A 26,904-nucleotide genomic window follows, 5' to 3' on the forward strand; every position below is an offset into this window, starting at 1 on the left:
GTTAAATTTATTGAAGGCTCAAAATTGTATGAAGTCCTTAGCTGATAAAGGAAGGTCTGATGTTCAACTCCAAGAAGGTGAATGGGCGTATGTCAAATTAAAGCCTTACATGCAATATTCAGTGAGACTCTGACGACATCACAAATTGGGCCGCAGGTACTTTGGGCCATTTCAGGTGCTCAAACGGATTGGCTCAGTAGCCTATAAGTTAGACGTGCCTAGTGCTTCGCGCATTCATCCTGTATTTCACATTTCTCTGCTGAAGCGTTGCGAAGGTCGTCCTACTCAGCAAGTGACGCCCATTCTTGATGGTGAGAACCTAGAACCACCTACTTTGAACCTTGAGGACAAGGTTCTCAATTCAGGCGGGGGTAATGTTATGAATCCAGTTCAAGAATTGGGCCTAGAATCAGCTAAAGAAGTGTGTGGGCCTTAGGGTGGAGTCATTTGCAGAGAATATTGGGCCTGGAACTAATCTAGGAAGAAGTAATAGAATTAAACAACCCAGTAGAAGACTAATTGATTTCATTTGGAAGGGTGTCTCACCACAAGAATGATCGGGAAGAGGGTTCAGAGTGGTTACAAATAGCAGGGAACATGGGGAAAATGGGTAGGCAGTTAGTAATCAGCATTGTCTATGTTCTCTTCCCCACTTCTTCTCTAAGTTTCCCATCTTTCCTTCTTATCTCTAATTCCAGTCAGTTAGTATTATATTTCTGCAGTTTTCTTGTTCTAGACAAAGTTCGTAGTTTGTAATAGTTGCATTTGAATATTTAATCAAGAAGTTAGCTCCAGTTTATTTATTTGTTTGTTACAAACACCTGAAAAATAGCTCGAAAATAGCTGGAAAACAGTCACTAAAACCTGCAAAAACGTAGCAGCTCCGACCCTGTAGGCTTCGAGGTCGCCGCCGTTGAGGATCGTTCATGGTTCTGTTCGCGTTTCTGCTCGAAGTATGATCGTCGTGTCGAGTTCCGGTCGCAACTATCCCTTTGTTTCAGTCCGTGTATCTGCTGGAATTTTTATTAATTGAAAACAACTTCAGGTTCCATTCTTTCCTCTCTCAATCCATTCTAATGTCGATTTTAATACGGTTTGATCCCAGACTATGGTTTTGCTGGATTTGTGATGGGAAATTTGTTTGAGTGAATTCTTATTTCTCTGTTGTTTGCCTAGTTTTGTTGTTTGTCTAGTTTTGACTTCTGCTAAGTTCCATAAAAAAAGGTGTTGTGTCAAGTCCAAAGCAAGAAGATTCAAAATGTTCAGTCTATCTTCTCATATATTGGTGCTTCTATGAATACCTGTGACAAAGCCAGTTTTTCATTAGTATTGCCAAGAGGATATGGTAGAGTAGTATTGAAAAAATTATAGATTATTGGTTATATAAATGCAACATGATTAGTTATGAAAGACTAGAACTAACCTAATTAAATATGTTGAATATTGTATTATATATTTGAATGTATGCTCAAGATGTCCACGGTAACATAGGTGATAAGTGGCGTGCCATTTTTTTTACTTACTTGAGCGGCTCAACTGCCCGAATTGGGTTATGGGAATTGGGGAAAGGCCGAGCTCATTAGTAATTAAATTGTTGGCCTGATTCCAATAAATATGTTAGCTAGCTCTCCTTTTTAAATTAATATAACTTCAAATGACTTCCATAATACCTATGACATTCATAATAACCTCCATAATTCATGACCTTACAATAATCTCAAAGTTTAGGAAGAATAATGAACATCTTTAGAGTACTTTAGGCACGTTTTGAAATTATTATCGTGATTATGTATACGTTCGCGGACATAGTAACAATTTCCAAAGTTAAAACCAAGGGATGCGTTCGTGCAACTTTGGACGAAACAATCTTAATAAGAATAAAGTATTATTAATTGTGTACACGTACGTGTGATATGATTTTTACGCGTCGAACAAAAATAGTACACGTACACGCGACTTGTTTCAAGATAATTCCATAGTGGTGAATAATCAAGCAATTTGAAAGCGGTAATTAAAAGGTAAAATGTTAGTAGGTTCTAAAAATACGTAGTTAAATAAATTATTAAGCCAAGTTTGTTTAAACGCAACCTGCTAAAACTACGGAACTCGGGAATGCCTAAGATCTTCTCCCGCGTTAACAGAATTCCTTACTCGGTCTTATGGTTTCGCAGACTTTAAAACAGAGTCAAATTTCGTTGATTTAGGATTTAAAATAAACCGGTGACTTGTGATACCATAAATTATTCCAAGTGACGACTCTTAATTAAATAAATAATCTCATTTTGATTAATGTCACTTAAATTGGAAAAACTCCCTATCCCCTAGGGAAAAAGGAGGGTGTGACATTAATAATAATGGGATTAGTTATACTAAAATTATTTCTCATCAACTGATTGGTTTGGTATACTAAAGATAGCATGCATTGCACAATTTATTTGTTTACTAAAATACCCTCCACATTCTTTAGAAAGTATTTGAAAAAGATTTTGAAAGAGCAGTTATGTCTTTATATATGCTTATTTATATATTAAAAATTTTAGTATTGCTAATGCCATAATTTTCTATTTATAAGAATAATACCGAATAGGATGTATATTGTATTAAGTTGTTGAAAAATACTATCAAATAGGGGTTAATAAATAATATCAAAACTAGTACATGCATTATTTTTTCCAATACATCCTACCAAACGACCCCTTAATTAATGACCTAATTTAGGTTACCAAATATATCAACAATCAAATTAATAAAATTCTCATTTCAACCCGCTTTGGATCCCATACTCTACAATATATTCTCTATATTATTGTACCAAAGCTTGAATCAGGAATCTTACGTACCCTGCTTCTTCTACTACAACAAAAGGTACATTTTAATTATTGGTTCCAAACATCATGCATGGAGATATTGATATGCTTTGGGAATCTACTTTTAGCCTAAGAAAAACACAAAGAAAATCACGTGCATGAGAGCATCTACGTACTCACGTACTGTTGTTGCATAATTTTAAGGAAACCGACAGACTTGGTAGGAAAAGAGACAGTCATTTTATAACTTATAGACACCCGTCCGTATATCTATCATTTTATTTTTGAATTTTTTTTTCTTCTACCAATGCAGAACCAATAATGTCCATCTTTTTTTTTGTTTGCAATTCCCTTTCTCTCTGATCCCTCTATTTATAGCTCTTCCACTTTCCTATCCTCCTCCATAAGAGAACTAAATTCTAGCTTCCTTCGTTGAATTGCAAAAAAGATAAAAGAAAAATGGAAGGACAAGCTCGTAGCAGCGGAAAAGAAAAAGAAAAAGTATGGATACCTGTATTTTCTTTGTTTCTTTGTTTCTAACATGTTACCAACTAACTCTTCTCCTTTCCCTCTTTAAACTCTCATTTGCAGGAAACAGAGGAAGAAACCCATGCAGAGGTCCTGGTTGGACAAAGGCAGAGAGTTACTTTAGACATCATTCATGCAGCCAACGCTGTGGACTTATTTCAGGCAAATATGAACAATTGGCATGGACCTGTAGTGATGTTGGAAAGTAACGAGAAAAACTACGACATCAAGATCAGTGGCCTGAAAGCAATGTATGAAGATGTTACCTTTGAGCAGTAGCATTAGAGGGGGAGTAGTAAGGTGTTAGTGACTTTAAGCGGAAGAACAAGTAGTTTTCTGCTCTGTGTATTGGGGTGTGTGTGTCTAGTCTGTGTTTTTCTTTCCTAATAACCGTGCTTGTGTCAGTATATATGTATGTATGTATGTATGTTTCATACATGAGACTGATTGTGCGTGTGTGTTCTTTTTTTTTTCTCCTCGATTATATGCACGCATTTAATAACTTAATTCCTGTTATCTTTATGATTTAGTAAGGCACTGTGCATTAATTAATTGAATTATATGCTTTAGTTCCTGCTATGTTTTGCAAACAAGATCCAAAAGGCATGGAGTAGACAGTGGAAAACGAAATCAGAACTTGACTCGTTTAATTAATGCATAGTGCCTTACTAAATCATAAAGATAACGGGAATTAAGTTATTAAACGCGCGCATACAGTCGAGGAGAAAAAAAATCACACACGCACAATCAGTCTCATGCATGAAACATACATACATACATGCTGACACAAGCACGATTATTAGGAAAGAAAAACACAGACTAGACATACACACCCAACACACACAGAGCAACAAACTACTTGTTCTTCTGCTTAAAGTCAATAACACCTTACTACTCCCCCTCTAATGCTACTACTCAAAGGTAACATCTTCATGCTTTGCTTTTAGGCCACTGATCTTAATGTCGTAGTTTTTTCTCGTTACTTTCCAACACCACTACAATTCCACGCCAGTTGTTCTAATTTGCTAGAAATAAGTCCACGACATTAGCTGCATGAATGCTGTCTATAATAATTCTCTGCCTTTTGACCAATCACTACCTCTGCATGGGTTTCTTCCTCCGTTTCCTGCAAATGAGAGTTTAAAGAGGGAAAGGAGAAGAGTTAGTTGGTAACATGTTAGAAACAAAGAAACAAAGAAAATACAGCTATTCATACTTTTCCTTTTCCGCTGCTGCTAGCTTGTCCTTCCATTTTTCTTTTATCTTTTTTGCAATTCAACGAAGGAAGCTAGAATTTAGTTCTCTTATGGAGGATAGGGAAGTGGAAGAGCTATAAATAGAGGGATCAGGGAATTGCAAACAAAACAAAAGATGGCAACAACGGAAAAGGAAAAGGAAAAGCTAAGGCAAAAATGGACGATTACTTGGTATGGATAATTGCATTCTCTTTCTTTCTTTGTCTCTAACCTGTTACCAATTAACTCTTCTCCTTTTTCTCTTTAAACTAACTCTACTTTGCAGGCAGAGGAGACCAACATGGACTCTATACTTTTTCTCGAGCACAAGAGTCTTGACTTAGTTGTAGAGAAACAAAAGAGCATGCTGGAACAAGCTGAGGGCGCTGAAACAAAGAAAGCAAAAGAGGTGGCAGATCACAGATACCATCGTACTGTTGTGGCATGCATGCAGTAGACAACCAGAATGTTTTTGTTGAGCATAAGCCAGATTGGAGTGGCACAATAGATGTCAAGTCTAGCAACGAGGAGAAGGGTTACTACAAGAGGGTTGGGAAGCTTGAGAAGGAGCATAAATGTGTTATTGACTTTAAGCGGAAGAACAAGTAGTGTTTTGCTCTCCCTGTGTGTGTCTAGTCTGTGTTTTTCTTTCCTAATAATCGTGCTTGTGTCAGTATGTATGTACATATATTTCATGCATGAGACTGATTGTGCGTGTGTTTTTTTTTCCTTCTCGATTGTATGCGCGCGTTTAATAACTTAATCTTTATGATTTAGTAAGATACCGTGCATTTGAATTATATGCTTTAAATCTTACTATGTTTTTGTAAACAAGATCCAAATGGCATGGAGTAGACTGTAGACATTTGAAAACGATAGCAGAACTTGACGCGTTTAACTGCAATCAATAGATAAACTTTGTTTAGGCTGTAAAAGTGATGAGCAGCATTCGAGAAAGAGACAAAGTACGAGGAATGAGAATAAAGCTCTGCACAAGAAAGGACTCTTCTTCTTCTTCTTCTTCTTCTTCTTCTTCTTCTTCTTCTTCTTCTTTTTTTCTCGATAAAAGAGGAAATATTATATTAATACTAATTTGTCTAGCAATAGTACAAAACCATACTAATGCCTCTTAGAAAAGTTGATTACAAAATCCAACTAACGTGGAATAATATATATTTTTTGAGAAATATAATTTAAAAGTGGTGGAGAGCAATCCCATTTCCTTTTTCGGAAATTATGCATGAGCACCACTTTCGCCGCTCGGAGAACTGATCACGCCAACTCTAGTCCTAAAAAAAATAAGCGGTACGGTCGCTGCAAATATAATTCGGTCTAAAAGTCTAAAGTCGAATTCCACAGAGAACTAAGGTTTAGCTACAATTGTTCACATCACTAAAAAGACAAGCTCAGACAATTCCTAAGTTATAAATATTAAGATTCTTATGTCTAGCTAATTAACTAACAAATTAAAGAAGTAAATTAACAATTAAGGATACTAAGGGTTGGAAAAAAATTAAGGAGGTCTACAGTTATGATTTTTTTCATTGTCGGAATCCTTCCCGCTACGTCTTTTATAATTTTGCCTAAGTATTCTCTACCAATCGTGAGTATTTCGGATGTCGTAATTGTCTCTCGAGCAACTACTATAATTTACTAGAAATATTCTCTCGAACTGCGCTAGCTGACACTAATTCACCGCTCACTACGATCGCACCAAGGTTTCGTTATCTCTAATCCCGCCTTTAAACCCTCCGTATTGATTTCTCACATACGTTAGGAGTGATGTTGTTCAACAACTACCTAAATATGTAACCTCTCTCAAGCAATACATATTAAATTGGCACAGTCAATTGATGGCCATTCAATCAACAACAGTAAACACATAGTTGAACAAATAGAGAAATCTAACGGTTCAATTATATAAAAATATAACAAAAATTTATCTTTTAAAAGGTTCCATCAAAACCCTAGATAATAAATTAGCTATTCATAATAGTATGCAAAACTACAATACTAAAATTCATAACCAATAATGAAAATAGGAAGAAGGAAGTGAAAAACTCGTAGAAGAATTCTCCTCCTTGCTCCTAGCATGTTCTTGCCTCCTTAGGTCGAATCCCATATCTAAAAATGTCCTCTCTATATTGTTTCCCTAAAAAAACTAACTTTAAGGGGGTAATTATAGGGTATGAGCCAAATTCTACATGTCCAAAACTAATGAGGAATTAAAATTTGCTCGGATGGCATCGTCGGCACGGGGCACTATCTGTGGCACCATTGTTTCTGCGTAAGGTACTGTTTGGGGCGCCAATGATAGTGCCCGAGACAATCCCTTGCACTATCTATGGTGCCATTGTTTCCGCGCAAGGCAATATCTAGGGCGCCAATGACAGTGCCCTAGACAATGCCTTGCACTGTCTATGACCATGACTTTTCATTGACTTGCACTTCTTCTAAAAATTTGATCCATTTTGCAGCTCTGAGGTACCGTTTCGTGCAACTTTTCTCCAATTCATGTCCAAACATTCCTACACGTAAAATAAGCTCTATTAAGTACAATTGTCGCACGAATTAGCATCCAAACAACCAGCAAGTAGGGTAAATAATGTTAAAATATATGTAATTATCGCACGACATCAACACCCCACACTTAAATGTTGCTCACCCTCGAGTTAACCAACCAAACACTTCCTCTTCAAGGACTCAGCAAGCCACACATTCACAACACACTACACCTATGACCATGGTTGATAGCAACAATTATGCTCTAGCATATGCAGTCAAAATACACTTCCCGTACTTATGCCCAATTTCAAAACATCCAACGCAAGAACAACATGATTATAACAATCCTTGCCTCGAAAACTAACTCAATGTCACAATGCACCCGAGGCTTGAATACTTAATCTAATAGAGAAGTCTACTAATATTACCTAACCTTTGTGAAACCATGTGCCCTTACAATAAAACAACGAGTAAGCAGTCCACATATCCAAATCACATGATTGAATATATTTAAAGGACTCACACATATGAAGAAACAATCACTCACTCTCTCAAAGAAGTCACATGCACGCAAAAGGTACTATAGGCTTGCCCATTATGTAAATCTTTACTAATGTAGGCCCGCTCGACCCGAAATCAACTAGGATTTTATTATGGTTATAATGTGTCTAAGGGACGGGTAGGATATATTTAGGATATAATGGCTAACCCTCCAAAATACTTTAATACATCACATATTCAACTTTAAGCATAAAATTCCTTCAATCCACTTCAATCATCCCAAGAAAGCTCACCCCGGAATATTTTTCCTTCTTCTTTATGCACTGTTTTAGATCACATCCACTAGAAAATATAAGAAACCTTTATTTATTCATTTTTTTTCTTTTGTATTTTTGGCTTGCCGCTAATGGATTTTTATTTACTGCACAAGTGCACATTTCTTCCTTCTATTGGTTCCACTCAAAAGGTACCCCAAGTTTCCTCATTACTTCTTTCTAGAGCTTTTTTTACAATTCAAGTGCTTTAAGAGGTCTAAGGATTGAAATAATTCGATTAAGAATAAACGGTGATAGGCTTGTTATGCGGGTGCCAAATGAAAGGCTTATAGGCTCAAAAGGGTAACTAGGGATGATTTTATTTGTGATAGACAATAAAACTCAAAAAGATCAAAGCCTATCATCACTTTTCAAACCGAGCAACACCTAGGATTTTGATTCAATTCACATTCCGGGCAAGTTCAAGACTCAAATGCAATAACATGGACTATGCAAAGAACTCACTTCACACATGACACATGACTCCCTAATGACGATTTCATTCGGACTCTCAATCAAACAAGTATTCACAAAGCCAAGAGATATATTAAGCATAAAGCACAAAGTGAACACAAGTCAAGCAACCGGGACATAAGAGTCATCACACATGCTATTCATTTTTACCAAGGCATCATCATATATTTAAAATCAAGGGAAGGTGAAACACATGCCAGAACCTAAGTATGTAACCATCAAATAAGTCAAAAGGTGCGAATCACATCATTTCTTCTCATTTATTTTCTACATACTACTCTAAAAGTAAAAAAAAATTCACTACCCGATTTAAGTTACATCCCATGAAAAAGAACCGAGATACGAAGAAAAACCACGGAGAATTATTACTACCTAAGAATTTTTTTTAAAAAATATGTTTTTTTTTTGTTTTTTTTTGTTTAGACTTAATCCCTCAAGAAAACGGTCAAGGAGATCCATCATTGGGAAAAGTCCATTTTTTTTCTTAAAAAAAAATAATTACCATGGGGTACTTAGACTTCTCCCACTTTTTTTCTTTGTGCGGGCACCCCATCTAACCATCTGCTTGCTTTTACCTCATTCCAATGGCTTTGCTTCCCATCCTCCTAAAGAAAATGACTCTATAAAAATAATAATACTATATAATAACAAAATAAATTTTAAAAAATAAACTAAAATAAGAGAAAACAGTTAAGTTGGGTTGCCTCCCAACAATCGCCTGAGTTAACATCGCGACACGATGTGAACCATTTTCTGCCTCCACCTCGAGCTTATAAATTGAGCCCCCAATTTGACTTTAAGTTTTCGGTTATGCTCCAGGGGTGGTGGAACAATCTAATTGGCCCAAGTAACCATTGTACTATTCTACGCTTCTTACCTTTTAGATGAGGTATGTAGTCCTATTGATGTTTTATACTTCAATACCACACAAGAGGGGGGGGTGATTTGTGTGGTGACCAATTTTTTGTTTAAACTGATTATGGAAGAACCTGGTTCTTCTATGTGTTCCAACTACTACTGTTGCGAAATAATAAGTACTAAAATTAAAGAACACAGAGATTTTACGTGAAAAACACCTGGCTCAAAAGGTGAAAAAAACTACGACCTACTTTCCAGTAGGATTTTCCCAAACTCTCCACTAAAATCATTGAGCCAAAAACTACATTTACAAAAACTCTTTTATAAACCTAGGACTAACTCTAATCCCATTGTAGCACACAACCTCAACTATTGCGACAACTTCAAGTTAACTCTAACTTGAAACTCTGAGTACCTAATACAATTTCTTCTAGATAAAGCTGAAAGGTACAATATAAAAACACCTAATACAATTGAACTAGAATAAATGACAAACACTTGGAAATGGTTCTTCTATCTGGTTCAAGCAGCTTCAGGTTTGCACGCTTGAATCACACATAAATTGCTTGCAAAATTGCCTTGCTATTTTGCACTCAATTCACGTTTAACTTCTGCTTATGTGCAACTTTTTGTAAAAGAGAATAATACTAATATTTATAGAGTTAGTAAATAGAGATTGACTAGAATTCTGATGCTACTCTTCCTTGGTGGAAGAGTTCTAGTTAATCTCAACCTCTAACTCTATCCTTCTCTTAAACTGTGTTCTCTTTGAGTAAAGAGCCTCTCTCCTTATCCAATATGCAACCTTTTCGATCATGTCATGACCTAAAATCTAACCATGGTTGTGATGGCGCCTATCCTGTTACAAGGCATGCCTATTTTCCAAAATATTACTATTAAACCGATTATAAGAAATTAATAAAATATTTCAACATTTAAATTTCTCACACTAAATCAACTCTGAATATAATCAATATAAAATACGGAAACGAGCCCCAACCATCAGGGTGTCACTAACTCATGAGCTTCTAAAACTATAAACTAAGATATATAAACTATCTAACTGTCCAAACGAAGAAATGACAAGAGGAGTAATAAGGTCTTGCGGATGCTAGCAGCTACCTTGCAGTCTCCAAAGATAGCCGGCCTAAACTCAACGATCGCCACGCTCTAACTCACCTAGATCTGCACATAAAGTGCAGGGTGTAGTATAAGTACCACCGACTTAGTAGTAATAGAAATAAATAAGGAACTGAGCAGTAGTGACGAGCAAAGTAAAACAGTCCAATTATGTATTTTCACAATTTAAAAATAAACAGAAATAAATAGGTAAATTCCATAACTCATTAAATGCCACCAAAAAATTTAACAGATAAATGCAGCAACAACAAAAGTAAATGCAACCTCACAGCAATGCCACTCCATCACTCATCACTCGCACTCAACATTCAACACTCAACACTCAATACACTCAACACTCTGCGCTCTCTGGGGGTGTGTACAGACTCCGGAGGGGCTCTCAAAGCCCAAGCACTATGCATGGACAACCACATGCTGCACGAATAACTCACGTGCCATAATATCAATACTTGGATCCGCATGGTCAACTCACGTGCTACGCGGACAACTCACGCACTATGATATCAATACCTGGATCCATACGGTAAACTCACATGCTACACGGACAACTCATGGGCTATGGTATCAATACCTCATCATATCAAATATCTCACAACAGGCCCTCGGCCTCACTCAGTCATGAACCTCTCTAACCTTACCATCATAAACAAATAAAGGGACACATCCCACATCAAGTATCACATTATATCAACAAAGTAATAGAGATTGAGGTAAACATATACAATAATTTCTATGACTGAGTACAAATAATGTGAGCATGAATAAAGCCTAAGCATGATCTCTAAAATGAACGCAGACAAGTTCACCAACAAGTAAATGCATAAACACAGATAATGGTTATTAGGCCTCACAGCCTCACGGAACGGACCAACTCTCAATCACTCAAGGTATAGACCCACACGCCCGTTTCCTAGCATGGGTATCACCACCAAACAATCACATGATATTAATTTCTTCGTGTTTATACCCTTAAAGCTAGAGTTAAAACTGTTACTTACCTCAACAACGTAAAATCCTACTCCGGGATGCCCTCGTCTCTGGACTTGGTCTCCAAAAGCTCCGAGTCTAACCAAAATCAGAATAATACTATTAACATTGGCTAAAGAATCGAATTACAACAGAAAAATTACATAATAGGCCAAAAATCCGAAATCGGCCAAAACTCGGTCCCCGGACCCACATCTCGAAACCAGTCCAAAATAGTAGAATAATAAACCTCGTCCTCCCCCGAGTCTAACCATATAAAATTTATCAAAATCGGACTTCATTTGGTCCCTCAAATATCTACCTAAAACTCTCCAAAACTCAAGTCCTAACTCCCTCAATTTCACTTTGAAATCATCAATGAAATCCCAAAAATGAAGATGGATTCATGAAATATAACCAAAACAAGTAGAAAACACTTACCCAATCCGTATGGTGAAAATCGCCTCCAAAATCACCCAAATCCGAGCTCCCCAACTCAAAATATGACCGAATGAACAAACCCTTATTTTATATATTTTTGCTAGCCATTTTGCCTCATTTCTCATTCCAAACGATCCTGAAACTTGCTTTTTATGCCTCCAATAGATTTCTTGTGAAATTCTAGTCAAGTTAGACTTTGGAATCACTCAATTTGATCTTATAATGAATGAGATATGTTGGTTTCAATATTTGCAAATAGTGCAAATTTTTAAATACGACGTCAGTGACAATTTCATAATTAATCTAAAAAATCTGGCAACCTAATTCTTAATAAAATGACCATAAAAACCTCATACGATATTCAAATTCGATGATTCTTTTGCTACGGGTCCGTAATTATAATACGGATCTAATGCTTCAATCAAAAGAGAAATCGGAGCTCATTTGTTCAATATGATATCATTTATGCTTGAAGAAATGGCGTCGAAACATAAGAAAACGAGTGCAACACAACCCAAACCTATTCGAAACTCACTCGAGGCCCTCGGGACCTCAACCAATAATTCCAACAAGTCATGTATCACTACCGAACTTAGTCGAACCTCCGTAACACCCAAAACAACACCAAAATACCAAATCAACCTCGAATTCAAGCCTAAGAACTTCTAAACTTCCAACTTTCGCCAATTCAAGCCTAATTCTACCACGGACCTCCAAAATACATTTCAGACATCTCCTAAGTCTAAAATCACCTAACGAAGCGAATCGAATCATAAAAATCAAAATCCAAATTTATTTACTCATAAGTCAACTTCCAGTTGACTTTTCTAACTTAGCTTCCTAATTATGGGACTAAGTGTCTCATTTCACTCCAAACTACTCCGGACCCAAACTGTCACGACCCCGATTTGCCCTTCGTGAACCATCGTGACGACACCTAGTTCTCTACGACTAGGTAAGCCTAAATTACGGAAGATAACCAAAGTGCGGAATAAAAACAAATTAAAATAAAATGAAGAGTGATAAAACAGTATTTAAAAGTGCCACTCGACATACACAATATTTAACTCTCAGAAACCAATACATATCTCCAAGACCCGGAAACCCATGAATCACAAGGTAAGGATCACTACATAGTACCAGAATATCTAACAAGGAAAAGAAATACAGAAGGTTAAATGTTTAAAAGCTAGAATAAAAAGGGATTCCTCGGTCTGCGGACGCGACAGATATACCTCGAAGTCGCTGGAGCAGTCGCCTCGCCTCAAGAGTGATAGGACTGAGTCGCAGTAATTGGATCTGCGCATGAAAAACATACGCAGAAGGGGCATTAGTACACCACATCGGTACTCAGTAAGTGCCAAGCCTAACCTCGGTCGGGTAGTGACGAGGAAGGTCAGGGCCCTACTAAGATAAAATAAAAAATATAAGACATGACAATATGAGATAAGCAGTGTAGTTGAAAACTAACGATAAGAATTTAATAGAGAAAAACAATGAATTCAATAACTGAAACAGAGGCAAAACCAATCACAAGGAAATAACCGGAGATCTCTCAGTATCCCGAGGATCTCTTAGTACCCTCAATAAATGCCAGGGATCTCTTGGTATCTCGAGGATCTCTCGGTATCCTTAATATGTGCTAGGGATCTCTTGGTATCCCGAGGATCTCTCGGTATCCTCAATATGTGCTAGGGATATCTTGGTATCCTCAATATACGTGCACCTCAGTTCAAATCATAAATACGTACAGGGGATCTCCCGAGATGCCATCCCGTAGTCCCAAAGTAAAACACACAGCAGCAACACAAGAATACTCAATTAAGCTCAATTTCGAATCAAGTAAATAGGTAATTCTAATCTAACATGCTTCACATAATTCAATTAAGGCAGTTTAAGCAAATAAACAGTTAAGTCAATTAGACATGCTTTTTCTAAGCTAATAACAGGTTTAAATTGCAAGTAAAATGAAACAAGAAAAGGGACACAATTGAAATTACTCAAAGAAAACCGGATTTTCAATAATTAGCTCAAGTACGCACTCGTCACCTCACGTAGAAGGCATTTCAAATATCAAATATACCGAATCCTAAGGGGAAGGTTCCCCACACAGGGTTAGACAAGCCACTTACCTCGAACCGGCTTAAAAACAACCTGAAACCATGCTCTTGCCACGAGTACTCGCCTCCAAATGACCCAAATCTATTCAATTCAATTGCATAATGTAAATAACACTTCAAGTAACTGATTCTACAAATAAATTCTAAGCTAATACGCGAAATTAGATAAAATGATCAAAACACCCCTCGGGCTCATGTCTCAGAATCGGGTAAAATTTATATTTTCAGAATCCTCACGCTTTCACGAGTTCATGCATACCAAAATTATCCAAATCCAAGGTCAAATTCCAAATCAAAAGTCGAATTTTAGGTCTAAGAACTTTCTTCCAACTTTTCCCCAATTTTCATTTCCAATCCGAAATTAAATGATGAATTCATGTTTAGATTAATGGGTTACAAGCAAAAAGGAGTTAAGAATCATTATCCAATCGATATCTCTAAAAATCCCTCAAAACCTTGCTCAAATCCGAGCTCCCAAGCTTTAGTTTTCACAAAATGGCTAAACCCTCGACTTTGAAATTTTATATTCTGCCCAGACACGTTCTTCTTTGCGAACGCGAGACTACTATCGCGAACGCCATCCACAAATAAATCTACTAGTCAACTTCCTCTTTCGCAAATGCGTAGCTCACATTAGCAGACCCTACGCGAACGTGAGGACCATGTCGCAAACACGAAGACCAACGGGTCCATACCTTCGTGAACGCGGGACCTCATCGCAAACGCGAAGCATGATTCAGCTGCTTCACCCAGATGCTCTACGCGAACACGAGACCCTTTCGCGAATGCGATGAATGTTTCTTCTACAACACAACATCAGAAAATCTGCAATCTTTCCCAGTCCAAAATGGTTCGTTGAGCATCCGAAACACACCTGAGGCCCCCAGGAACTCAACCAAAACTGCCAATCAATCCGAAAACATTATTCAAACTTGTTCCAACCTTTGGAATGCTTAAAACAACATCAAAACACCTATTTTTCATCGGATTCAAGCCTAAGAATTCCAAAAACTCTAAAAATACGCTTTCGATCAAAAAGTCTATCAAACCTCGTCCGAATGTCCTAAAATTTTGCACACACGTCACATTAAACACTACGGAGCTACTCCAATTTCCGAAATTTCATTCCGACCCTCGGATCAAAATCTCACTATCGAACCGGAAACTTCAAAAATTCAACTTTCGGCATTTCAAGCGTAACTTAGCTACGGACCTCCAAAACACAATCCGAACACGCCCGTAAGCCCAAAATACCCAACGGAGCTAACGAAACCATCAGATTTCCATTTCGAGGCTGTCTTCATACTGTTCCGACTACGGTCAACTTTCCAACACTTAAGCTCTCATTTAGGGACTAAGTGTCCCAAAACTCTCCGAAACTCAAAACGGAACATCCCGGCAAATCAAAATTGCAGAAATGAACTCGGGGAAAGCAGTTAATAGGGGATCGAGGCATAAATTCTTAAAACGACCAGACGGGTCATCACATCCTCTTACACTTAAACATTCGTTCGTCCTCGAACGAGCATAGAGAAATACCTGAAGTAGTGAAAAGAAGAGGTTAATGGCTATACATATCTTGCTCGGTCTCCCAGGTCGCCTCCTTGATCGACTAGCCATGTCACTAAACCTTTACCGAAGCAATGTTCTTTGACCTCAGCTTTCTAACCTGCTTGTCCAATATTGCTACTGGATCATCAACATAAGATAGATCATTGTCCAACTGGACTGAACTGAAATCCAACACGTGCGACGGATCACCGTGATACCTTCGGAGCATCGAAACATGAAATACCGGATGAACTCCTGCCAAGCTGGGAGGTAAGACAAGCTCATAAGCAACCTCCCCAACACGCCTCAATATCTCAAAAGGGCCAATAAACCTCGGACTCAGCTGCCCTTTCTTCCCAAATCTCATAACTCCCTTCATAGGCGAAACCCAAAGCAGAACCCGCTCTCCAACCATGTAAAAAACATCACGAACTTTCCGGTCAGTGTAACTCTTCTGTCTAGACTGGACTGTGTGGAGTCTATCCTGAATCACCTTAACCTTCTCCAAAGCATCATGAACTAAGTCTGTGCCCAATAATCTGGCCTCACCCGGCTCAAACCAACCCACCGAGGATCTACACCATCTACCATATAAAGCCTCATACGGTGCCATATGAATGCTGGATTGATAGTTGTTGTTGTAAGCAAACTCCGCCAATGGCAAGAACTGATCCCAAGACCCTCCAAACTCAATCACACACGCACAAAGCATGTCCTCAAGAATCTGAATAGTGCACTCGGATTGTCTGTCCGTCTGAGGGTGAAATGTTGTACTCAAGTGTCTCATTTCACTCCAAAGTACTCCGGACCCAAACTTGTCACGACCCCGGTTTGCCCTCCGTGAATCATCGTGATGGAACCTAGTTCTCTACGACTAGGTAAGCCTAAATTGCGGAAGAAAAACAAATTAAAATAGAATGAAGAGTGATAAAACAGTGTTTAAAAGTGCCACTTGGCATACACAATATTTAACTCTCAGAAACCAATACATATCTCCAAGACCCAGAAACCCATGAATCACAAGCTAAGGATCACTACACAGTACTCTAACTCCAGAATATCTAACAAGGAAAAGAAATACAGAGGGGCAAATGCTTAAAAGCTAGAATAGAAAGGGACTCCTCGGTCTGCGGATGCGACATATATTCCTCGAAGTCGCTGGAGCAGTCGCCTCGCCTCTAGGGTGATAGGACTGATTTTCAGTACCTGGATCTGCATATGAAAAACATGCGCAGACGGGGCATGAGTACACCACAACGGTACTCAGTAAGTTCCAAGCCTAACCTTGGTCCGGTAGTAATGAAGAAGGTCAGGGACCTACTGAGATAAATTAAAGAATATAAGACATGACAGTATAAGATAAGCAGTACAGTTGAAAACTAACGATAAGAATTTAATATAGGAAAACAAGGAATTCAATAACTGAAATAGAGGCAAAAATAATCACAAGGAAATAACCGGGGATCTCTCAGTATCCCGAGGATCCCCTAGTACCCTCAATAAATGCCAGAGATCTCTTGGTATCCCGAGGATCTCTCGATATCCTCAATATATGCAAGAGATCTCTTAGTATCCCGAGGATCTCTCGGTATCCTCAATATGTGCTAGGGATCTCTTGGTATCCCGAGGATCTCTCGGTATCCTCAAAATGTTCTAGGGATCTCTTGGTATTTTCAATATACGTGCCAGGGATCTCTCCATATCCCGTACCTCAGTTCAAATCATAAATACATACAGGGGACCTCCCGTGATGCCATCCCGTAGTCCCAAAGTAAAACACACAGCAACAACACAATAATACTCAATTAAGCTCAATTTCGAATCAAGTAAACAGGTAATTCTAATATAATATACTTCACATAATTCAATTAAGGCAGTTTAAGCAAATAAATAGTTAAGTCAATTAGACATGCTTTTTCTAAGCAAACAGCAGGTTCAAATTGCAAGTAAAATGAAACTGGAAAAGGGACACAATTGAAATAGCTTAAAGAAAAATGAATTTTCAACAATTAGCTCAAGTATGCACTCGTCACCTCACGTACAAGGCATTTCAAATATCAAATATACCGAATCCTAAGGGGAAGGTCCCCCACACAAGGTTAGACAAGCCACTTACCTCGAACCAGCTTAAAATCAACCCGAAACCACGCTCTTGCCATGAGTACTCGCCTCCAAATGACCCAAATCTATTCAATTCAATTGCATAATGTAAATAACACTTCAAGTAACTGATTCTACAAAGAAATCCTAAGCTAATACGCAAAATTAGGTAAAATGACCAAAACACCCCTCGGGCCCACGTCTCGGAATCGGGTAAAATTTATATTTTTAGAATCCTCATGCTCTCACAAGTTCATGCATACCGAAATTATCCAAATCCAAAGTAAAATTCTCAATCAAAATTCGAATTTTAGGTCTAAGAACTTTCTTCCAACTTTTCCCCAATTTTCATCTCCAATCCGAAATTAAATGATGAATTCATGTTTAGATTAATGGGTTACAATCAAAAAGGAGTTAAGAATCATTATCCAATCGATATCTCTAAAAATCCCTCAAAACCCCGCTCAAATCCGAGCTCCCAAGCTTTAGTTTTCACAAAATGGCTAAAACCCCGACTTTGAAATTTTATATTCTGCCCAGACGCGTTCTTCTTTGTGAATGCGAGACTACTATCGTGAACGCGATCCACAAAGAAATCTGTTGGCCAACTTCCTCTTTCGCAAACGCGTAGCTCACATTGGCAGACCCTACGCGAACATGAGGACCATGTCGCAAATGCGAAGACCAACGAGTCCATACCTTTGTGAACGCGGGACCTCATCACAAACGTGAAGCATGATTCAGCTGCTTCACCCAGATGCTCTACGCGAACGCGATACCCTCTCGCGAATGCGATGAATGTTTCCTCTACAACACACCAGCAGAAAATCTGCAATATTTCCAAGTCCAAAAATGGTCCGTTGAGCATCCAAAACACACCCGAGGCCCCCGGGACCTCAACCAAACCTGCCAACCAATCCTAAAACATCATTCAAACTTGTTCCAACCGTCAGAACGTTCTAAAAAACATCAAACACCTATTTTTCATCGGATTCAAGCCTAAGAATTCCAAAAAATCTAAAAATATGCTTTCGATCAAAAAGTCTATCAAACCTCGTCCGAATGACCTGAAATTTTGCACACACATCACATTAAACACTACGGAGCTACTACAACTTTTGGAATTCCATTCCGACCCTCGTATCAAAATCTCATTATCGAACCGAAAACTTCAAAAATTCAACTTTTGTCATTTCAAGCCTAAATTAACTACGGACCTCCAAAACATACTTCCTACACGCCCCTAAGCCCAAAATCACCCAATAGAGCTAACAGAACCATCAGATTTCCATTCCGAGGCCGTCTTCTCACTATTCCGACTACGGTCAACTTTCCAACACTTAAGCTCTCATTTAGAGACTAAGTGTCCCAAAACTCTCCGAAACTCAAAATTGAACATCCTGGCAAATCAAAATAGCAGAAATGAACTTGGGGAAAGTAGTTAATAGGGGATCGAGGTGTAAATTCTTAAAACGACTGGTCGGGTCGTCACACAAACCTACCTACTCGATATAATTCAACACAACTGGATAACACATCAAGAAGCAGAAATTGGGGAAAACGGACTAAATCTCAGAACGACCGACCGGGTCATCATATCTTCCCTCTCTTAAAAAAATGTTTGTCCTCGAACGTGCCCAAAATTGTTCCAAAAGCCATCAGATCGCTATATCTCCTCAAGAAAATCCTTCTCGTCATATTCAAATCATATGAACTCATCTCGCGGTCACAACATACTCATCACGTATCTATCCAGCCACCATTTCCACTAATAGGGACACTACCGGACATATAAGTCCACAAGAACACGCTCACATAATTAACACCTCAGTGCTCAAGCTACAGTCAAAACCCGACCTCAAGTTCTCCAGACTGGCCCAACATCAACATACAAAAATTACATCTCGCACCTCATCCGGGGAATCACAAGTCGTCGATGCACAACTGATACCGAGCGCTCAACTGAATGTGTGGAAATAATTCAAAGAGTTACACTTCAAGCTGAATCAATACCACACGATAAGAATTCAAGAAGGTGAAGTTTTCCTAAAGGTTCAGCAACCTCTCAAAGATAAATACAGATGTCTCCGTACCTATCCGCAAGACTCTACTAAACCCGCTCATGACTCGTGAGACCTATGTAACCTAGGCTCTGATACCAACTTGTCATGACCCAAAATATAACCATGGTCGTGGTGGTGCTTATCATATTACAAGGCAAGCCTATTTCCCAAAATATTACTACTAAATCGATTATAAGAAATTAATAAAACATTTTAACATTTAAATTTCTCACACTAAATCAATTCTAAATATAATCAATATAAAATACGGAAACGAGCCCCAACCATCAGGGTGTACTAAGTCATGAGCGTCTAATAATATAAACTAAGCTATATAAACTATCTAACTGTCCAAAAGAAGAAATGACAAGAGGAGTAATAAGGTCCTGTGGACGCTAGCAGCTACCTTGCAGTTTCCAAAGATAGTCGGCCTGAACTCAACGATCGCCACGCTCTAACTCACCTGGATCTGCACATAAAGTGCAGGGTATAATATGAGTACAACCGACTAAGTAGTAACTGTGAGCACGTGATTTTCGCCCTATATGAGAATCACTCCCAAAAATTTAAAATATAACAATTTTCCTTTGTGTACAATGTTTGTATTTTTGTGGTATTTTTGTATAATTATTTGTATTTTGTCTGTGCATGTTTATTTATTTAAATTAATAAAAATATAAAATATATCGCATTTTCATTTAGTTATTGAAGTTTGTTTTACAAAAATGAGAAAATCATAAAAAAAATAATGTACGTTGCATTTTTAGCATTTAACGTCTAAATTGTGCGATTTTATCGTTAATTGCTATTTAAATGTGCGATAATAGTTATTTGAAATTAATTAGTATTTTTTATAAGTTAATTTAGTTTATAAGTTAAATTAGAATTTTAGTTTAACAGAATTCCTTAGTAGTGAAAAAACTAAGGAACTTAGTAGTAGTGACGAGCTAAGTAAAACTATCCAATTATTAATTTTCACAATTTAAAAATAAATAGAAATAAATAGGTAAATTCCATAACTAATTAAATGCCACCAAGAAATTTAACAGATAAATGCAGCAACACCAAAGTAAATGCAACCTCATAGCAATGTCACTCCATCACTCATCACTTGCACTCTACACTAAACACTCAATACACTCAACACTCTGCGATCACTGGGGTGTGTACAGACTCCGGAAGGGCTCCCAAATCCCAAGCTCTATGCACAGACAACTCACATGTTGCACGGACAACTCACGTGTTGCACAGACAAGCTCGAAGCATATCCTCCAAAATCTGAATGATCCGCTCGGAATGCCCGTCCCTGGATCTGCACGGTCAACTCACGTGCTATGCAGAAAACTCACACGCTATGATATCAATACCTTATCATATCAAATAACTCACAACATGCCCTCGACCTGACTTAGTCATGAACCTCTCTAACCTTACCATCATCAACAAATAAAGGGACACAACCCACATCAAATATCACATCATATCAGCGAAATAATAGAGATTGAGGTAAACATGTAGAATAATTTCTATGACTGAGTACAACTAATATGAGCATGAATAAAGTCTACACATGATCTCTAACATGAACGCAGACAAGTTCACCAACAAGTAAATGCATAAACATAGATAATGGTTATTAGGCCTCACAACCTCATGGGACAGACCAAGTCTTAATCCCTCGAGGTATACACTCACACGCCCGTCACCTAGCATGAGTATCACAAACCAAACAATCACATGATATCAATTTCTTCGGGTTTACACCCTCAAAGCTAGAGTTAAAACTGTTACTTACCTCAACAGCGTAAAATCCTACTTTGGGATGCCCTCATCTCTGGACTCGGTCTCCAAAAGTTCCGAGTCTAATCAAAATCAGAATAATACTATTAACATGGGCTAAAGAATTGAATTCCAACAGAAAAACTACATGCCAAAAATCCGAAATCGGCCAAAACCCGGTCCCCGGGACCACGTCTCGAAACCAGTCAAAAATAGTAGAATAATAAACCTCATCCTTTCCCGAGCCTAACCATATAAAATGTATCAAAATTGGATTCCGTTTGGTCCCTCAAATCCCTACCTAAAACTCTCCAAAACTTAAGCCCTAACCCTCAGTTTCTCTTTGAAATAATCAATCAAATCTCAAAAATAAAGATGGATTCATGAATATAACCAAAAATGAGTAAACAACACTTAAACCAATCCATATGGTAAAAATCGCCTCCAAAATCGCCCAAATCCGAGCTCCCCAACTCAAAATATGACCGAATGAACAAACCTTTTATTTTATATATTTTTGTACCAGTTATTTTGCCTCGTTTGTTGTGCCAAATGATCCCGAAACTTGATTTTTATTCCTCCAAAAGATTCTTTGTGAAAATTTAGTTAAGTTAGGATTTTGAATCACTCAATTTGACCTTATAATGAATGAGATATGTTGGTTTCAATATTTGCAAATAGTGCAGAATTTTAAATACGCCGTCAGTGGCATTTTCGTAATTAATCTGAAAAATCTGACAACCTAATTCTTAGAAAATGACCATAAAATCTTCATACTATGTCCAAATTTGACGATTCTTTTTGCTATAGGTCCGTAATTACAATACGGATCTAATGCTTCAATCAAAAGAGAAATCGGAGCTCATTTGTTCAATATGATATCATTTATGCTTGAAGAAATAACATCGAAACATAAGAAAAACGAGTGCAACACAGCCCAAACCTATTCGAAACTTACCCGAGGTCCTCGGGACCTCAACCAATAATTCCAACAAGTCATATATCACTACCCGAACTTAGTCGAACCTCCGGAATACCCAAAACAACACCAAAACACCAAATCAATCTCGAATTCAAGCCTAAGAACTTCTAAACTTTCAACTTTCGCCAATTCAAGACTAATTCTACCACGGACCTCCAAATTATATTCCGGGCACACTCCTAAGTCTAAAATCACCTAACGAAGCTAATCGAAACATAAAAATCCAAATTCGAATTTATTTACTCATCAGTCAACTTCCGGTTGACTTTTCTAACTTAGCTTCCTAATTAAGAGACTATGTGTCTCATTTCACTCCAAACTACTCTGGAACCAAACCTACCCACTCGATATAACTCAACACAACTGAATAACACATCAAGAAGCAGAAATTGGGGAAAACGGGCTAAAATTCTCAGAACGACTGATCGGGTCGTTACAGATCAAGTTCAGAAAATATCACTTCTATTAAGTTAGGTTTATCTTCTTCACGTGTATCTCACATGCTTGAGTTGACCATATATGTGCTTCACTGGGATGGACCTAGTCCATGTCTGAGTTCCTTTGTCAATCTTCAAAACTCTCCTTTACTTGGACCAACAAATTCCCCCTTTTTGATGATGACAAACTCTGTGCTTTTCACTCACTTAGGACCTATCAGAACTCAGCTCAATCATCAATTCAAAGTTAGAAATTTTTCACTTATCATCAAGGCAAGGTTCATTAGGTTATAAACATCACTTATTCAGAATATAAAGCACAATATCTCTTCCCCCTTTTGCCATCATCGAAAAGTTGCATAAATAAAGTGTGATTTCCAGATTTTAAAAATTACTCATGGCCACTGGGGCAACTGCAAGTGCAATCATGGATTGATCATCAGTAATCAAACAAATATATTGTGCTTATCAAGTAAAGATAAATAGTCAACAAGAGCAAAAGCAAAAAACTTCATTGATAGAGAATATGATTTTGCCACAATTTACAAAAAGAAACAAAAATAGTTAAAACATGAGCAAAACAAGAAAAATCCCTAATCTGGGTCCTTGAAAGGCCTAGACAAAGTTCAAGAAATGAAGGCCAAGGAAATTAAGGCTTGGAAGAACTAGAGGGTTGGGTTTTGGCTTGGAGAAGGTGCAACATGTCAATGCCATCATTCTTCTCCTTTTCTTTTGTGAGCTCAGTTCTGAGAGCATCTCTCTCAGATTCAAACTCTACCAAACGAGTGTTCAGCCTAGCTATCTCAGCATCCTTAGCCCCACTCTCCTGCAATAGAGCTCTGACCTTGCTATTGATAGGTGTCTTTTTAGATGAACCAGGTTCATTGGGAATTGCATTGACCTCGTAATCACAAGCAACCAGAGTATTGATTCCAAAATGGTCTTTGCTTGTGGCCATTTCCCATTTCTTCAGTGGCACCTTACAACGAGCAAGAATAGTAGTGAGAATAAAACCATAAGGAGTGGCATGGGCCTTGGAACCATTAACAACCCTATCAAGTAGCTTGATCATAAATGTAGGCCAGTTGATCTGCCTTCCACTTTCAAGACACTCTATCAAAACCAAATCCACGTAGTTAGCAATGTGTCTTCTTTCCTGCCTAGGCAACAAACACTTGTTGACAAATTCAAAACAGGACTTTGTGACATGGCTTCATTTCACTCTTATGCACAATCTTGGTCTCATTCAGTTCTGTGACATCACAGAACTTCTTAGTAATGGCAAGGGCAGTAGGAAGGGAGTCCAGACTTGGCCATTTTTGCCTCTTGTAGTCATTATACCCTTCAGAAGGAATGACAAGGATTTCACCCAGATCTTTTGCATCAAAAGTCTCTTGAACCCCGTTCACCTGGCTGGTAACTCTGCCATCTTTGACTTCTGCATTGGCCATTAACTCAATAATCTCATTCCTTGCCAGCCTGCCATCCAACTGAAGGACCATGTCCATCAACCAATCAAACCATCCCTGGTTCCTCCAATTTCTTCAAAAGTTTACCATTAAAGATTCTTCGTTTGCCAAACTTGGCCAACTTATCTTGTTCATAGTCAGATTCACCCTCTTCTTCACCACTCCAATCTTCTTCCTCAGTAATCTTAACTTGCTTGGCTTTTACAACACCTTGTTCATTTAGCCAAATAAGAAGGTTCAATAGCCTTGGAAACATATGAAGACTTCTTTAAAGAGGTCTTGGTTTTCTTAGGCTTAGGGGTCTGAACCTCCACATCAATAGTCACATGTTCATCTTGATGGACCGGGTCCATCACATCCACATCAATAGCCTCAACATGCTCTGCAACCTTAGCTTTCCCTTTGTCCATTCTTTTCTTCTTGCTTTCTGCCATAGCCTTTGTAACTCATCCTCACTCTGTTTCAACTTACTCCTTGTGGCCCTTCATTTTGGTAGAGGAATCTCAGCAGTTGTTGGAGAAGTAGCCTTCCTTTTCTTGGTAGTTTTTGCAGTGCTAAGAGCTTTTGGTGTTGGGGATCTCCTTTTCTTGGGGTTGTAGCTTTCACCCACTTTCTTCAGAAGGTCTATTAGGGTCTCCTCAATTGATGAACCGGGTTCACCTGGATGTGAAATGAGATTGACCAGCCCTTCAGCAGCCTCCCGTGAACCATATCCCCTTATTTTCTTGCTACTATCTACCAATTTTTCTATCTCAGTTCCACAAATTGCTAGTTTAACCGCTTCAGAGGTGGGTGAGGAATCGACCACTTCTTTCCATTTTCCCCTCACATCACTACTCACACCCTCACTCTCCTTTTCTTTTTCACTTTTATTTTTACCTCCTCTCCTTCTGGACTCAGGCGTTTACACATTCATAATAGACCCAACCAAAACAAAATGATTGTCCAAATTTTCAACTAGAACAGAACGTGCCTCAAAAGGGAGATTTTGCACAGTTGTTGCATGTTCAGAATCAGAAGACCTAGTTCTTTCCCCCTTACTCACAGACTTGAAAGAATCATCAGAATTTTCAGAACCTTGGTCTTGACTAGCCTTTAATTGCTCGTTTAGTTTCTTTGAAAGAGCACCTATAGCCATAGTGTTGCGTGCAAGCATCTTCACTCGCCTTCTCCTAGGTTGGGGTTTGTGCTGGGTTGAGGAGTAGTGGAGGAATCAGAGGGTGTAGGTGGTGAAGGAGTGCCTGGGTTATCTTGGGGGTTTGTCATCTTTGCTAACTCTGGAAGAAATTTTTTGAATTGAGGTTTGGAAGAGAGAATACTAGAGAACGAAGGAAAATTGACGATTTTGAGAATTATGAGAGTGGCAGTGCTGATGATGATGGTTTTTAAAGAGAGAGAGTTAATTAATGTCTAATGATAGGTTTTGTAGTCAATTAGAAGTCCAACCACTTCTGAAATTTCAGGTTGAATAGGCAGTTAAGCTTCCCTAGATTCTAGGCATTTTATACGGTGAGGATTCTAATAGAGATGAAACTGGTTCAAGCTCAAAAGGATAGGTTTTTTTCCTGAAGTGTTTGAACATAGGTAGGACTCTGATCATGAATTAAATATTAATATTTCTAATTGTGCAGAGTGTAGAAAACATACCTCGTTATTCAGATGAACCAGTACTGATGAACCAGGTTCTTCACTAAGAATCCTCTTTATCATGCCTCAATTTGCCAAAATAGATAAAATTTTGTTAGAGATCAGTGAGTCATATCAACACATGGCACAAGAGTATACTAGTTATAGTATGAGACTGAGCAAAAATTAATCTAGATATTTACACATTTTCTAGATTTTCTAACCAATTTTTTTTAATTTTTTTTTCAATTTTTTTCATTGTGCATTCTGAACTGGTCCCATTAGGTGATATTAATCATCCCTAATTCTAACCTTTTCCTTTCAAATTTCTCTCTACTCAATACTTTTGTAAAGATGTCAACAATCTGCTTATCAGTAGCACAAAATTCTATAGTGATCAGTCCTTTCTCATAGTTTTCCCTAAAAAATGGTGTCTAACATCTATGTGCTTAGTTTTCTTATGATGAACCGGGTTCTTAGTCATACTAATAGCACTAGTGTTATCACAGGAAATAGGGATGCAACCAACTTCATTACCAAAATCCATCAACTACTATTTGATCCACAACAATTGAGCACAACATGAAGCAACGACAACATACTCAGCTTCAGCAGTAGATAAGGCCACTGAAGTTTACTTTTTAGTAGCCCATGACACAAGACATGAACCAAGGAAGTGTGCCATACCTGAGGTGCTCTTCCTATCCACAAGGAAACCTGCATAGTCAGCATCAGCATATCCCACTATGTTAAAGTTACTACCTTTTGGATACCAAAGGCAGAGTTTAGTAGTGACTTTTAAGTATCTCAGTATTCTCTTGACAACAGTCAAGTGGGATTCCTTTGTATTTGCTTGAAATTGAGAACAAAGACCTACACTGAAAATAATGTCAGGTCTGCTAGAAGTAAGATACAAAAGTAAACCAATCATACCCCTATACAGCTTCTGATCAACATATGAACCAGGTTCATCCACGTCCAATTTTGTGGTTGTTGCAATATGAGTAT

The 26,904-nt window shown here is 38.0% G+C and overlaps 1 long non-coding RNA gene across 1 annotated transcript; it reads left to right on the forward strand.

The window, feature by feature from the left end:
- The first annotated feature begins 467 nt into the window (after positions 1-467).
- LOC107827480 (uncharacterized) lies at positions 468-5,350 on the forward strand. The gene is made up of 3 exons (XR_001657531.2): positions 468-3,308; positions 3,399-4,762; positions 4,857-5,350. It is a non-coding gene; the product is annotated as an uncharacterized LOC107827480 (long non-coding RNA).
- Positions 5,351-26,904: the final 21,554 nt, after the last annotated feature.

This window comes from Nicotiana tabacum, chromosome 20 (assembly GCF_000715075.1).
Source record: "Nicotiana tabacum cultivar K326 chromosome 20, ASM71507v2, whole genome shotgun sequence".
Taxonomy (NCBI): Eukaryota; Viridiplantae; Streptophyta; class Magnoliopsida; order Solanales; family Solanaceae; genus Nicotiana; species Nicotiana tabacum.